We start from the raw sequence: 13,460 nt of genomic DNA on the forward strand, positions 1-13,460 counted from the left end.
TTTGTTAGTCAATAAAATAGAGTTCAACCAAATTTATCTTCTTTTAAAACCATTTTTAGTGCTCTATCTCAATATTAAATGAAAATCTAAATTTAATGATATAAAATATAAAATTAAACCAATAATTATCATTAAAAAATTACTTGAAAGATAAGGTTGATGGTAAATTTTCTTTCTAGAATACCCTCTTAGCAATTGTCAAAAATATATATATTTCTTCATAATTTATAAAGACATAGCCTTATTAAAATCATGATATTTTCACAATCCATGATAATAGACTAAAATGATTTTGATAGAATTAGAGATTTTTTTTTTCTAAAATTAATTTAATAACATCTTTAAAAAATAATAATAATAATAATAACAAATCCCAAGGTTTATAAAATAGATTGCCCACATAAATGGAAATCTAAATCTAGCAATCAGTAATGGATTAAATTGATTTTATAATTTTGAAAATCTAGAATTCCATTGGTTAATTAAAAAACTTTGCATTGTGAATTGCTTGTTGGTGATTGACTAAAAAAAATTTGCATCCTAAAATGCTTGTTGATGATAGACAAAAAAAACTTGCTTATTCAACTTGTTAAATATTCTACTGTCAACCAAATTAAACTATGGAACATTTATTTTAGGGTTGCAAATTTGCTAAAAGGAAATAATCTATTATTTTTAAAGCTTTGTCTAGTTTATTTGATCATTATATATTTTTAAAGAGGTTTTATTTAGAATGTATATAAAAAATAATGTGATAGTTGATTTAATTAGATATGTTATTCTTTTGTATTTATGAAGAGTTGGATATTTGTTTGTGCTTTTTAATAAGTATATTCATTTACACATTCTACAATTTAAAGATTGTGTTCTAATATATTTTGCAAATTGTGCCATTATCTTATCATTTTCTATTAATATTAAAGATAAACAAAGATATCTCCAATCAATTAGAACAAATCAAATTTCAATTTTTATGAAAAATATATAAATATGAACTCATATATATAATCTTCATTTAAATCCAATCAATTAGAACAAATCAAATTTCAATTTTTATGAAAAATATATAAATATGAACTCATATATATAATCTTCATTTAAAATATAATAATTTTTTATTGCAGTGCTAATATTATGCAATTAATTTTTTATTTTTTAATTCAATTAGATGATGCTTAAATTAGAATAGATTTTAATATAAAAGGAATTGGGCATATGGTTAAGCTAAATATCCAAAAGGAATGAAAGAAAACGTATAATATGAGTGGAATATTTCAATCAACGTCATCTTAGGGTTGCGAGCTACAAAACAAAATATTCTTCAAATACTATATTAAATTTCAGCCACCAAATTTTATGCTCTACCAAGGTTTATAAATTGTATTAACTATGTGACCGTTAGCTCATATTGCCACTACATTCTGACTAACAATTTTAATTATGGGAAGAGGTGTTTTATAATGGTATTAATGAATGATTTTTTATAGGTATAAATTTAATTCACAATTTCTGTCAATTTATTAGTACAAGTAAATTTAAATATTTTCAAGTGAAGGTTAGATTCATTTTAGTTAAGTTAGATATGATCAATAACTTTTTCGATTGAAATTATTCATTAAATGCTCATCAAAAAAATTTGATGTTTCACCAATTTCTATTTATAAAATAATATTTAAAAATAAATAAAAATATTATAAATTTAATTTTTGAAAATATATATTTTTAAATAGTTTAATTATTATTTATTATTTATTATTTATTTATACTAAATTTAAAAAATATAATACATTCGATATATATATATATATATATATATATATATATATATATATATATATATATATATATATATATATATATATATGGAGAAATTAACTAGATGCACTAAATTTTGAATTAAAAAAATATACCAAAATATAAAACGTATATGTCTCATTTAATTTCATTTACAACATTTTCTCACTAACGAGATTATAGTGTCCATTTTATAAAAAAAAATATATTCAAATATTTTTTTAATTTTTCGATAAAATACACATTTTATTAGTTTATGTCATGAACAATTTCAAAGCATATTTGTCACTTTCAAAACATTTGGATTTGGTTATTGATCAGAAGAAAAAAAAAAGATATTTTTATATATTTTTTTAGTTTTTCTATATGTTATTAATTGTCATTTTTTAAGGCCTCCAGTGCATTTTCAGCCCTTGAAAGTTTGGCATGTCCTTTAGAATGTTATCATAGGCAGGGTCTTTCAGGACTTTGCTTCTAACTCTTGGAGACCTTTCCAACGAGTTAAATGGCTCGTAATTTCGAGTCCCGAGTAGAAAGTTATGCCTAGTTAAAGTTAGGACAAAATTTCATATAGTTTTTTGAAATTTTCGTAGTTTTAGATTTTATTATGTAATAAACGAATGTGACTGTTGGGCTTCGATTCTCAAGGGGTTTTTGTGACCCTTGGAATCTCATGAACTACTATATGTTGGATTTTCAAATGGAATAGATCACTTTTTGGCTTGCTTCAATTTGTTGCTATCTTGTTCATCCACAATACCGCAGGTTCTCACTTAGGTGTTGTCATCTGAATCCATAATTCGGATCAATTATTCCATCATTTGTTCAATATAAGAAACTTTTATAAAGGGTAACACTTTTGCACTCCCCTTTTTCTTATTTTTGATCTTAATTTTTCAATTTTAAATATAAAATAGTAGAAAAAATTAACTAAAAGAGGGGTAAAAATTTATTCAACACAAAGAGAGATAAAAAGCAATAAGGATCAGTTGTCAAAAAAAGTAAAAAGGGCTACACAACCATGTCTTTATCCACTAAGTGATCCAACATATGAGACAAATCCAGAGCTAATTGTCCTATATCCACAATTCTAGAGCTAATTGTCTTCTATCCACAATATTCCAACCCTGCATCTATTCAGAAGCTCATTTGACCAGCTACTACATTCCACTCGTTAGGAATGTGAATAAAAATAACAGAGTCCAAAGAAACACAAAACCAAAGAATATGTCAAATCACCAAAGCTAATATGAATTCTTAACATATAAAATATAATTTTGAGTTGATGATTCTCATTAAAATATTACTTGATAAATAAGTTTGATGGTCGAATTTATCTCTCATTTAAATAGCTTTTAGTAATTGTTGTCAAGAACATATACTCCCATATTGTTATAGAGACATAGATTTTGCAGGTATGTCCATCTTCAAGTTTTGTCTTAATAACATTTAGAATCCTGATATTTTTCACAATATACCATAATATATTAATATGATTTTGATAGAGATGTAAGAAAGTTAAATTAATTTAAATAATATATATTTTTAATAAGATAGAATAGATTGATCATGTGATTGAAGAATTTATTTTGTATTTTCTAATTTGTATATTCATTTAGAAACTACAATTTCAAGACTTTTTAATTTGTGTCGTTATCTTTTCAATTATAGGTAATATTATTGACAAATAAAGAGATCTCCAACCATCAAATTAGTCAACTTAAATTAATTAGCAAATTATAAATGAAAGAGATATATTCTACTAATGATATGATGATTTTTTTATAATCTTTATGGTAAACTTGTTATATATTAATTTTTATTTTTTATATTGTTGGTTGAAAATTTTGCAAACTAGGTGAGTTTACAAAATTGTGATTTTAGCCATAGTGTGTGAGATTGAATCTCTCCTAATTTCTAAGGGAAAGCTCCCCATGTTATTCACTACTCTACCTCTCTAAAATAAGATACAAGTTTCAACTTTTAATCTAATTTGTGTGGTACATCATCCTGTCATCTTTTTTCAAGATAGATGTTATTCTTTTCCTCTTTTTTAAGGAAAGAATTTACAATATAGAGCAACAATAATTCTTACAATTTCACTATTACAAATTAACTTAGAAAGCAAGAATGATACAATATGGATAAGGAAAGAAGCAAAGTTTCTATAAAGGCACAAAGTCCTTCATTGCTTCTCCAGGACGGGAAAGAGTGCTTAAGCTCGAAGTCTTAAAACTCAACCTTTTTACAAATACTTATGTAACCCAATGTGTTAATTAAGAAAATCAAAGTGAAGCACAAAGTCTTCAATGTGACATCTAATTACACTTTCGATAATATTTTTTTGAAATGATAATATGAAGCTCAAAGCCTTCAAGTTATGATTTCATTTTCCAAGATGACACAATAAAGCACAAAGACTTCAAGGTTCTACCTTAATATATATTTTGACTGACTTTAACTTGAAATACCAATATGAAGCACAAAGTCTTCAAAATGATATCACAATCACAATCACAATCCCAATCACTAATTCCTAATTCTATTAACAAGAGTCAAAATATGACACAAAGTTCACAAATTGACAATTGCCTCTACACTTTAACAATATTCTCTCAGCACACCTTTACTTGAGCAAAATAAGAATTTATAATGAAAATGACATAAGAACACTCTCACCATAAACCACAAATGAATCCAACACAAAGTATGGATGCCAAAGCTTTCTTCTTATTTCATCAAGTTTGTAAAATCACAATAGGAACACAAAGTTTCACTTTTTATCTTCACTTCGACAGAGTTTTGGGATAAGATTAAAGATTCTAGATCCAAAAAGATCCATCTTTATTACAATGAAAATCCTCATATATATAAAGGAGAGGTACAGCATGAAACTAGGAAAGATACAACTAATTTGTGACCAAGTCAAAGGTAGAGTTCAATTCACTTAGGACATGTGCACATTCTAGATGCAAAAACATGAATACAAAATGGCATTTGAGGTGCCAATTGAGATTACAAAATGACACTAGACTAGAGATGCATAAAAATGACTAAGTGTTTGGAGCCTCATTTTATTCATCATTGTCTTTATTTTTCTTCAAGAAATCTTCATATTGTCGCGAGGTAGCCTATATTTCATGGTCATTTGGTCCCAGTGTGCTGAATCTAGCATATAGAGTGTAGTTAAAGAAATGGATTTGAAGAATTCCAAGAATTGGACAAAAAAGACCAAAGATGTGGTTCATGAAGTGCATTTCGAACTTATAAGTCCGATTTGCATTTGGGGAGGGTCAATAATCATATAGGTGCATATCGAACTTATAAGTTTGAAATGCACTTATGCAAAAAACAAAAGAAAGAAATTGTCTTTGGTGTGAATCGAGCTTATAACCCCGCTTTACACCTAAGAAAGAATCATGGTGCATGTTGAGGTTACAACCCCAATTCACACCAACAATTAGCACTTGGAAAAATGTTCAAAGGGAAACAGTGTGGGTCGGTGTCATACCCCTATTGACCGTGAAGGGGAGACTGGGTAGATCGGGGTTACGAACCCGATATACACCATTTGGTAAGGCCTCAATGTAGATCGGGGTTACGGCCCCAATCTACACCAAAATGGGGCGCGACTTGGTGCAGGTAGGGGTTGTAACACCGCCTTGCACCAGAATGGGAAGATTCAGTGTAGGTCAGGGTTGTGGTCCCAATCTGCACCAAGAATGGAAGGACTTAGTGCAAGTCAGGGTTGCAACCCTGCCTTACACCAAAAATAGGAGGACTTGGATTTCTAAGGCTTTAGGTCTAGTTTGGGTTTGTAAACCCAACCTACACCTGACATGAGGGACTTGGATACGAAGTGGTGTAAATTGGGGTTACAAATCCAATTTGCACCAAACTAAAAAAAATGAAGAGAAGTGTAATGTGGGTTTGTCACCACGATTTACACCAAAACATAAAACTAACTTAAAAGACACAAAAAAGGACTAGAACCTCTTAATCAAGAATCAAGGGTCCTAAATCGCAGAGGAGGGAGAATAAAGACTACCTCAAAAAGCGTGCTTTTATTTTTAATAATCTTTAAAAAATCTTATTATAATGTTAAGTATTCAATTAAGATTTCAATTCATAATTTTATTTTTTTAATTTAGATTAGTGATATTAATTTTTTTTTTTTAAATGATAAAGCGGGTTCATATGTTCAATGAACCACTATGAGCTCATTATAATGTAAGTTTTGTTTATGGTTCTCAAGCCCTTAAGAACCCTCTCTATTGCCGATGGTTCTTGCCTTTAATAGATCTATAAAGGTGACAAATTAGGGTTTCCACCATTACATGTAAGAAGACCACTAATTTTTGCTTAGAGACCATTACATTAGGGAAAAGATCAAATTTGATAGATCTAAGCCTAAAAGACCAAGATTCTGACCAGATTCCAGGGGTTTTAGATGTGCCTCTTATTTCCCTTTAAATTGAATTGATTTGATTAATGATGTTGAAATTAGAGTAAATGTATGTAAATTGAAGCAATTATGCATAAACGGTGAGCTACGATAATCAAACAGAGCCACACACCCAGATCTGAGCAGTATGTGAGTGTTTGGATCTATTCCTAGAAGGTCAACCTGAATTGTTGGGACCAAAATGCTCATCACTCTAGTCCTCTAAACTTTTCCTCATCCAAAAGGGAACCTATTCGTCTCTACGAATAATGTCGATCCTAAAAAATTATAGCTCTGTACTTGTTCCTGCACACAATAGAGAAGGGAAAATGGTTGGTAATAAGGGTTTTCCTTAAGTCAAACCCTGGTTTTGGAATTAACCATGACATAGAATTGAAATGTAAATGAAGTATTGTAATGAAAATGCTCTCCTTTTGAGGGAAAGGTTGAAAATGTCTGAAATGCTAATGTTATATACCTCTTTATGAAGTTTTGTTTGTCTCCACAAGGAATTAGGGTTTCATGTAGATATTCTTCATAAAACAAATAACATGAATGTAATCTCCAACTCTTGAATACTGACTTTAATTTTGTTCCAATGCTTAAAAGAAGACTAATCGCTTGCTCACTTGAATTTGAGATCTTGAATTCAAATTATGAATGCTTGATTTGACTTTATGATGTCAAAATGAGAGGGGTAGACTTCCTTTTATACATGCTAGTTGAAAAATGAATTAATTTTCTAACATGAGCCAACACGGGATCTACATTCCCACTCAAATCATGTTACTGTTATGAGGCCCCAAAATGGGCCTTTTTGGAGAGGACCGGTACGATGGGCACTCTAGTCCTTGAGGACCAAAGCGTTGGGTGCTCTGGTCTTGGACATCATAGTCATAGGATCTTGGGGAAGGAAATGCAGTTGATGAAAATTTGAGTGAAATACATAGTGTGAGAAAAATCAAGGCTTCAATCAGGCCTTAGGGGACGAATGCCAAGGTGAGGGCCCAAGTGGGGACAAAATTGTAAGGGAATACAATTTAGGACATTATAGGAACTTTTCAAAATGTTAATCTCTTTGGATATTTGTCAAAAAAATTAAGCTCACCCTCAGCAAACACATTATCAGAGGTTCCTACCTTCATAGCAACATGTCATACTTGTCTTATATAGATTTTTGGTTTGGGTCTCCTTGTTGAGGCTTTTAGGTTCATGAGGAACTCTTGTAAACTAAATGTCAAAGCCTTTGTGGCCTATGTACACTATAAGGCTGCAAACCAGAACTAGCAAGAGTTCCAAGATTTCTAGTAATTAGTCTCACCTTTGACCCTTAGCCTTAGTCTAAGTTTTGCAATCAACATGAAACTCCACAAACTAGCCTTAATGTTTCCATTAACTTCTCAAACCATTTGCACACTTTTATATATAATATAATATATTAACTTTATGTTGTTTGGAATGGGAGGATGGTGTTGCACAGGACGGTAGCCTATTGGTCTGCATTCTAGGGCTCGGCCCCTAGCTACCTTCTCTACCCTTTTTGTGTGCTTCTCAGTGTTTGGGTGTCCGTTGGGGGTGCTTATGTGGTTTGCAGGGATGGTTGGTGTGTGGGGGGTGGTGTTTTTGGGGTGTTTGATCTTCTTCCTAGTGGCAACATGGTGGGGTTTTGTGACTGGTTTACAAGGGTGATTGGTGCTTGGGAGGGCTCATTTCGTTATTTGTCTTCTGTGTGGAGATGTGTTGGTGTTTCGAGTCTCTAGGGTTTGGGTCCGCTTGATCCCCTTTTGGATTGGGGTTTTGGTTGTGGTTTGGCTTTGCATGGCTAAGCAAGGAGGTTTTTCTGAGGAGATGGGCATGTAGTTTAAATAAGTTATGATGGGAAGTATTCCTACTCTATTATGCATGAGAATCCCACTTTTGGTGTGGGTGATTCTAGCTCAGGAGAGAGTTCTTCGTAGGTTGAGGGTTTTAAGCCCACAAAGATTAATGGGTGTCTTGTGAGGAGTGAGAACAGACCTGTGCTGGTGATTTCATTGGATTCCATGGAGGATGATATTAGTTATTTAACCAAACATGCCTTGATATGCAATTTTATGGGGATTCAGATGTCTTTTCCCTTCTTGGAGTCATGGGCTCGCCATTCATGGAGCCTGAAAGGTGAAATGGAAGTATTGTTGGTAGCCAATGGTTACTTTTTAATGATTTTCTCATGCATGTCAGATAGAAACAAAGTATTTGAAGGAGGCCCTTATTTCTATAATCAAGTTGCTCTCTTTATTAAGCCTTGGCATGTTGGATTCAAGCCTATAGAAGAGCTTCCTTCGTAGGTTCCTATTTGTCTTTGACTTCCATGGTTCCCCTTGGAATTCTAGAGGGAGGATATTTTCAATTTAGTTGCAATGCAGCTTGGAAAGCAAGTGGGCCCTTCTAGTCAAAATATGGAAAATAAGGTAATCACCTATGCTCATGTTTGTGTTGAAATTATTTGAGTAAGCCTTTACCTGATTCCATGGATATTCGGTTGGGTGCTAATCCATGGATTCAACAACTTGACTATGAGACTTTACCATTTAGATGTTGTATTTGTCATGAATATGGATATTTACAGAGGATGTTCCCTCTAAACCGATTGGGTCCTCTAAAATTGGATCGGGTAGTTCTCCACCAAAGCAAGACAAAGGGAAAGCCCCTATGAACGAGGGCAAAGAGGGATTTATTCTAGTTGTAACCCATAATAAAGGACGAGGCCAAAAGAGGACTTTGAGTGATAGGCAAGTGGATGAGGTTTTCAACAAGTTTGATGCTTTGGAGGACTTAGACCAGTTTGATGGAGCTATTGCAAATGTTCCTATTAGTCAAGATCTTTTGGAAGTAGGAGGACTATTGGGTGAAGAAAATAATGGTACTTAGGGTATACTACAGGATGAGGGTGTTGGTGTGCAAATGGAAACTAGTGTCCTTGTTGGGCCCTTGGGTGAGATGGGAGCAAGTGGATGTAATGAAACCAAGGATATGTCAAATCTTATCTGCTTTGTGACCTATGCGGACAAGGCTATGCTGGAAGGTAGCAAAACTAAGGGAACTCCACCGGTTTTAGGAATTCATCAAAATGTTCTTAAAAAGGTACTTTGGGGAAGCCTCTTAAGGTGGGAAGGAAGAAAGATCAGGAAAAGGTGAAGTTAGCTAGTGATACTTTGGTGGAGTCTAGTTTTGTGAAGCCCATTGACTCTCACTTTTCTTCAACTTAGAAATGATTGTTATCTCATGGAATGTTAGGGGGTTGAATAGCATCCCTAGACAAAAGGCTATTTGTGAATTGATTGCTTCTAATTCTCCTGATGTTCTCTTCATTCAAGAAAATAAGTTATCTGTTGATTGTATGTTGAACAAAGCTTCTCAAATTTGGGCCTACTGTGGTTGTCAATGCATTGGGGCACAACGTAGCTCAGGGGATCTAACCTACTGGTGGGACTCACATAAGATTGGTCCAATGTGGTGGATTTCTAACAGATATTCTATCTCTTTGGTGGCTACAAGTTGTGAAACTGGTGAGAATATTCTTTTTACTAATGTCTATGCCCCTACTGATTTGGCTAGAAAAATCTTGCTATGGTCACATATTAGGTATGTTCGTTCTCTTGCTCCTTTTTTTCTCATGGATTCTGGCAGAGGATTTCAATGCTATCATAAGTCTATACAAGAAGAGGGGAGGTAATATTAGGCTTGATCCATCAACTAGTCTCCTGAGGAATAATATTGAGGCCCTAAGGGTGGTTGATGTCAAGCCCTCTAATGGAGTGTTCACCTGGAATAATAGACGGTGTGGGGAGGAGGCAATAGCTGAGAGATTAGATAGGATTTTGGTTTCATGCTATTGGATGGGAGATAATTGGGTATCTACCTCAGAGATACTTGATTGGAGGGGATCAGATCATGGGTGTTGGATGGAGTCATGTTGCAGATTTAGGTTTCTTTTAGTTTGGGGCGAGGAGTTGTTGCGAGATGGAAGGAGCCACATGAATGGCCTACTAGTGGATCTGTTCGGGATAGGGAGGATCTAGCTAGGATACTTGCAAGAAGGTTGTGCAATTCTTTGAATGAGGCTGATATTCTTTCATGGGGCCCTAATCCAAAAGGGAATTTTTCGGTGGCCTTAGGATATTCTAAGTTGGATAGGTTGACTTTTTGGTTGGTGAATATTTCTTGGTAGAAGTGGGCATGGAATAGATTGGCTTGGCCAAAGTGCAATTTTCTCTTGTGGTTGGTTGCCCAGAATAGATGCCTCACTTGGGAGAATCTTCGAAAGAGGGGGTTCCAAGGGCCTTTTGTTTGTGTCATGTGCCATAATTGTGAGGAGAGTACTTCTCGTCTGTTTTTTTAGTTTCATTTTTCCAAGGAGATTTGGCATTTGTGGTGGGGTTCTTGGAGGCATATTTGTGTTCATGCTAGCTCTTTGGTGGAGTTCTAGAATAGTCTTGGTAGGCCCCCCTGCTAAGACCCTTTTTTGCATAGTGCTTGGGATATTGGACCCTGCTTTATTATTTGGCACTTATGGATTGAAAGAAACCGTAGGATTTTCAGGATAAAAAGTTATTGGTGAAACAGGTGTGGTTGTGCAGTATTCACATGGTTCAAGAAACTCTAATGGCTAAGTGTGACCTCTTAATGGATGTGGACCCTGGGGATTTGCATATTGTCCAAAATTTCAATATTTATGGCGAGGGTTATAGAGGTTCCTTTTCTAGAAGAGGACAGACTAAGTCTCAATATGCTTATTGATATTCTTACCTACACAACACTACCAAAACATCCCACATGCATTCCTCAAGCTTCTTTAATCTTGAATACATTAGGAAAACTGCTTCATTCTTATGAAGATTGCCTTTGCAACACCACAAGGAGTTTTATTTAGGCTTTAAACAACAGTTCTAGGATTCTTCATTCTCTATTTTTAACGCACCATTCAGCTTGCACAACATTTGGCATCTGGTAAAACAACTCCAGTCTTAATGAGAATTTATTCTTTGACTCTGTCATTCCATATTGTTATTTATTTCCTTTTGTTCCACTTACTGGGTTTGGGCCTTCTCTTCCGGACTTACATCATTGGGTGTGTGATTCTTGGAAGCCTTTAGCTGCTCATGGTATTGAGATTTTTCCTTGTGCTAAAGGCTTTTTCATTGATTCTTTTACCTCAACTCATGATCGTGATTTGGTTCTAGGAAATTTGTGGTCTTGGGGGGGATCACTCTCTCTCTATTAAGCCCTAGACTCCTTCCTTCAACCCCCTTACTGAATCTTTGACTGTTCATCTAGTTTGGGTCCGCTGCCCAATCTTCCCCTCCATTTATGGGAGCCTTCTTGTTTCAAGGCCATCAGTAACTCCATTGGCAGCTTCTTGAAGGTTGATGATGCCACGTATTTCATGGGTCTTCTACCTTTTCCCGTCTATTAATTGATATCGACATATCTCTACCCCTTCCCAGGGATGTAGATCTTATGGTTGGGGATAGACCTTGGGCTCAATTGTTGGATTATGAGGGCCTCCCCTTTCATTGTCGAAGGTGCTTCTCAATGGGTCACTTAGCTTCGGATTGTTCTCTCCCTTGTCATAGAGGTGCTACTACTTGGTGGAAGGATGCTACTGAAGATCATTTGACAATCAATGCTTCTAACTTTGTTTCGGTTGAATCCTCTCAGGATGACAATGTTGTTGATGTCCATGACGTCCCAACTCCTATGGCTCCAATATTCAATTCAACTCCTATTGCCTTCAACTTGCAGCTCTGCTCCACATCTTCTACTTCTTCTCCTGAAGCCACTCCTCTGCAACAGCCTACTGTTGTTTTGCAATAGTCCTCTGTTGTTCTGCAGTAACCGGCTATTGCCTCTCTGCTGCACTCCCTCAAACTTTCTAATGGTATCCAGCCAAGGACCTTATTGCTTGATCACTCTCTTGATGGTCCTAATCATAGTATTTCCTGAACTGTTGTTAGTCACAAGCGAAGGGGGAAATTTCTCCCCCCCCCAAAACCTCTTCTGGTTCAGGTGTCCCTATCCCTCCTTGAGTTGGGTCTAGGTTGTTGTTGAATTGTAAGGTTTTTTTGTTGAAAATGTATTATTGATAGTCTCTAACTATGTAAAGGGTCGGCACCCTAATTGTAATTAAAATAGGCTACTTGAGCAAGAAATTGGCTTTTTAATAACTTTTGAACGATAACTCGAAATTGAGTGTCGTCTTTTTAAAAAGATAATATTTTGATATTTCCCACACATTGATCATATTTATTTTGTAAAATGCACTACTTTATAAAATGCCAAAATTTTGGGGGTGATCATACTTAATCAAATTTTGGGGGATTGCAAGGCACAATTTACATGCCTCTTTTTTTGTGTGTTGCATCATGGATCTAAATATTGCTAAATTGACTCCACACAATTTTCACACATGGTGCATACAACTAAGACAACTTCTTCAATCTAAAGGACTATGGACAATGTTACAAACTAATCCACTAGATTTCACAAGGGCTTATGAGAGATTTGTATACATGAACAAGTTAGATGATGCTATGGGCATCATTGGGTTACATGTTTCAAATAATCTTCAGTTTCACATAGCTGATTGTAATACACTAAATAAATGTGGGATAAGTTAAAGGAATTGTTTGGGGGCATTGATGAGTTTAGGACTATACAGATAGAAGTTGATCTTACCTCCCTATCTTTTGATTCTTTTCCCTATTGTCCTTTTTACATGGATATGGTAAGACTGAGGACAAGAAATGCATATTCCTTATTTTTTCTAAATTGAGAGGCTCATACCAAATCTTTGCCTCTACTTTTTATGCTTCTATGGAGGTATATACGACTAATTCTAAGATGCCTACTTTGGAAAATTCTGAAAGACTCGCTAGGGAGAAACCCAAGTTAGTTTCACTAGATGCTCTTCCATCTACATGTTAGGCACTCACAACACAATCTAAAGGTATAGGAAAGAAAACTTCACGGACTATGACAGAGATTACATCAACAAAAAAGAATACTTGTAAGTTATAGGGTAAGGGTGATACAAAACAAAATTCACATCACAAAGTAACAAGTATCATCTAAGGAAAAGAAGAAGAATGGAAAAGGGCTTTGTAGTTATTGTGGAAAGGCCAACCATGACTACTTGCATTATTTTTAAAGGATTGAGGGAGTTGAGCAAGCAATAAAACAA

This window comes from Cryptomeria japonica, chromosome 3, assembly GCF_030272615.1.
Source record: "Cryptomeria japonica chromosome 3, Sugi_1.0, whole genome shotgun sequence".
NCBI lineage: Eukaryota > Viridiplantae > Streptophyta > Pinopsida > Cupressales > Cupressaceae > Cryptomeria > Cryptomeria japonica.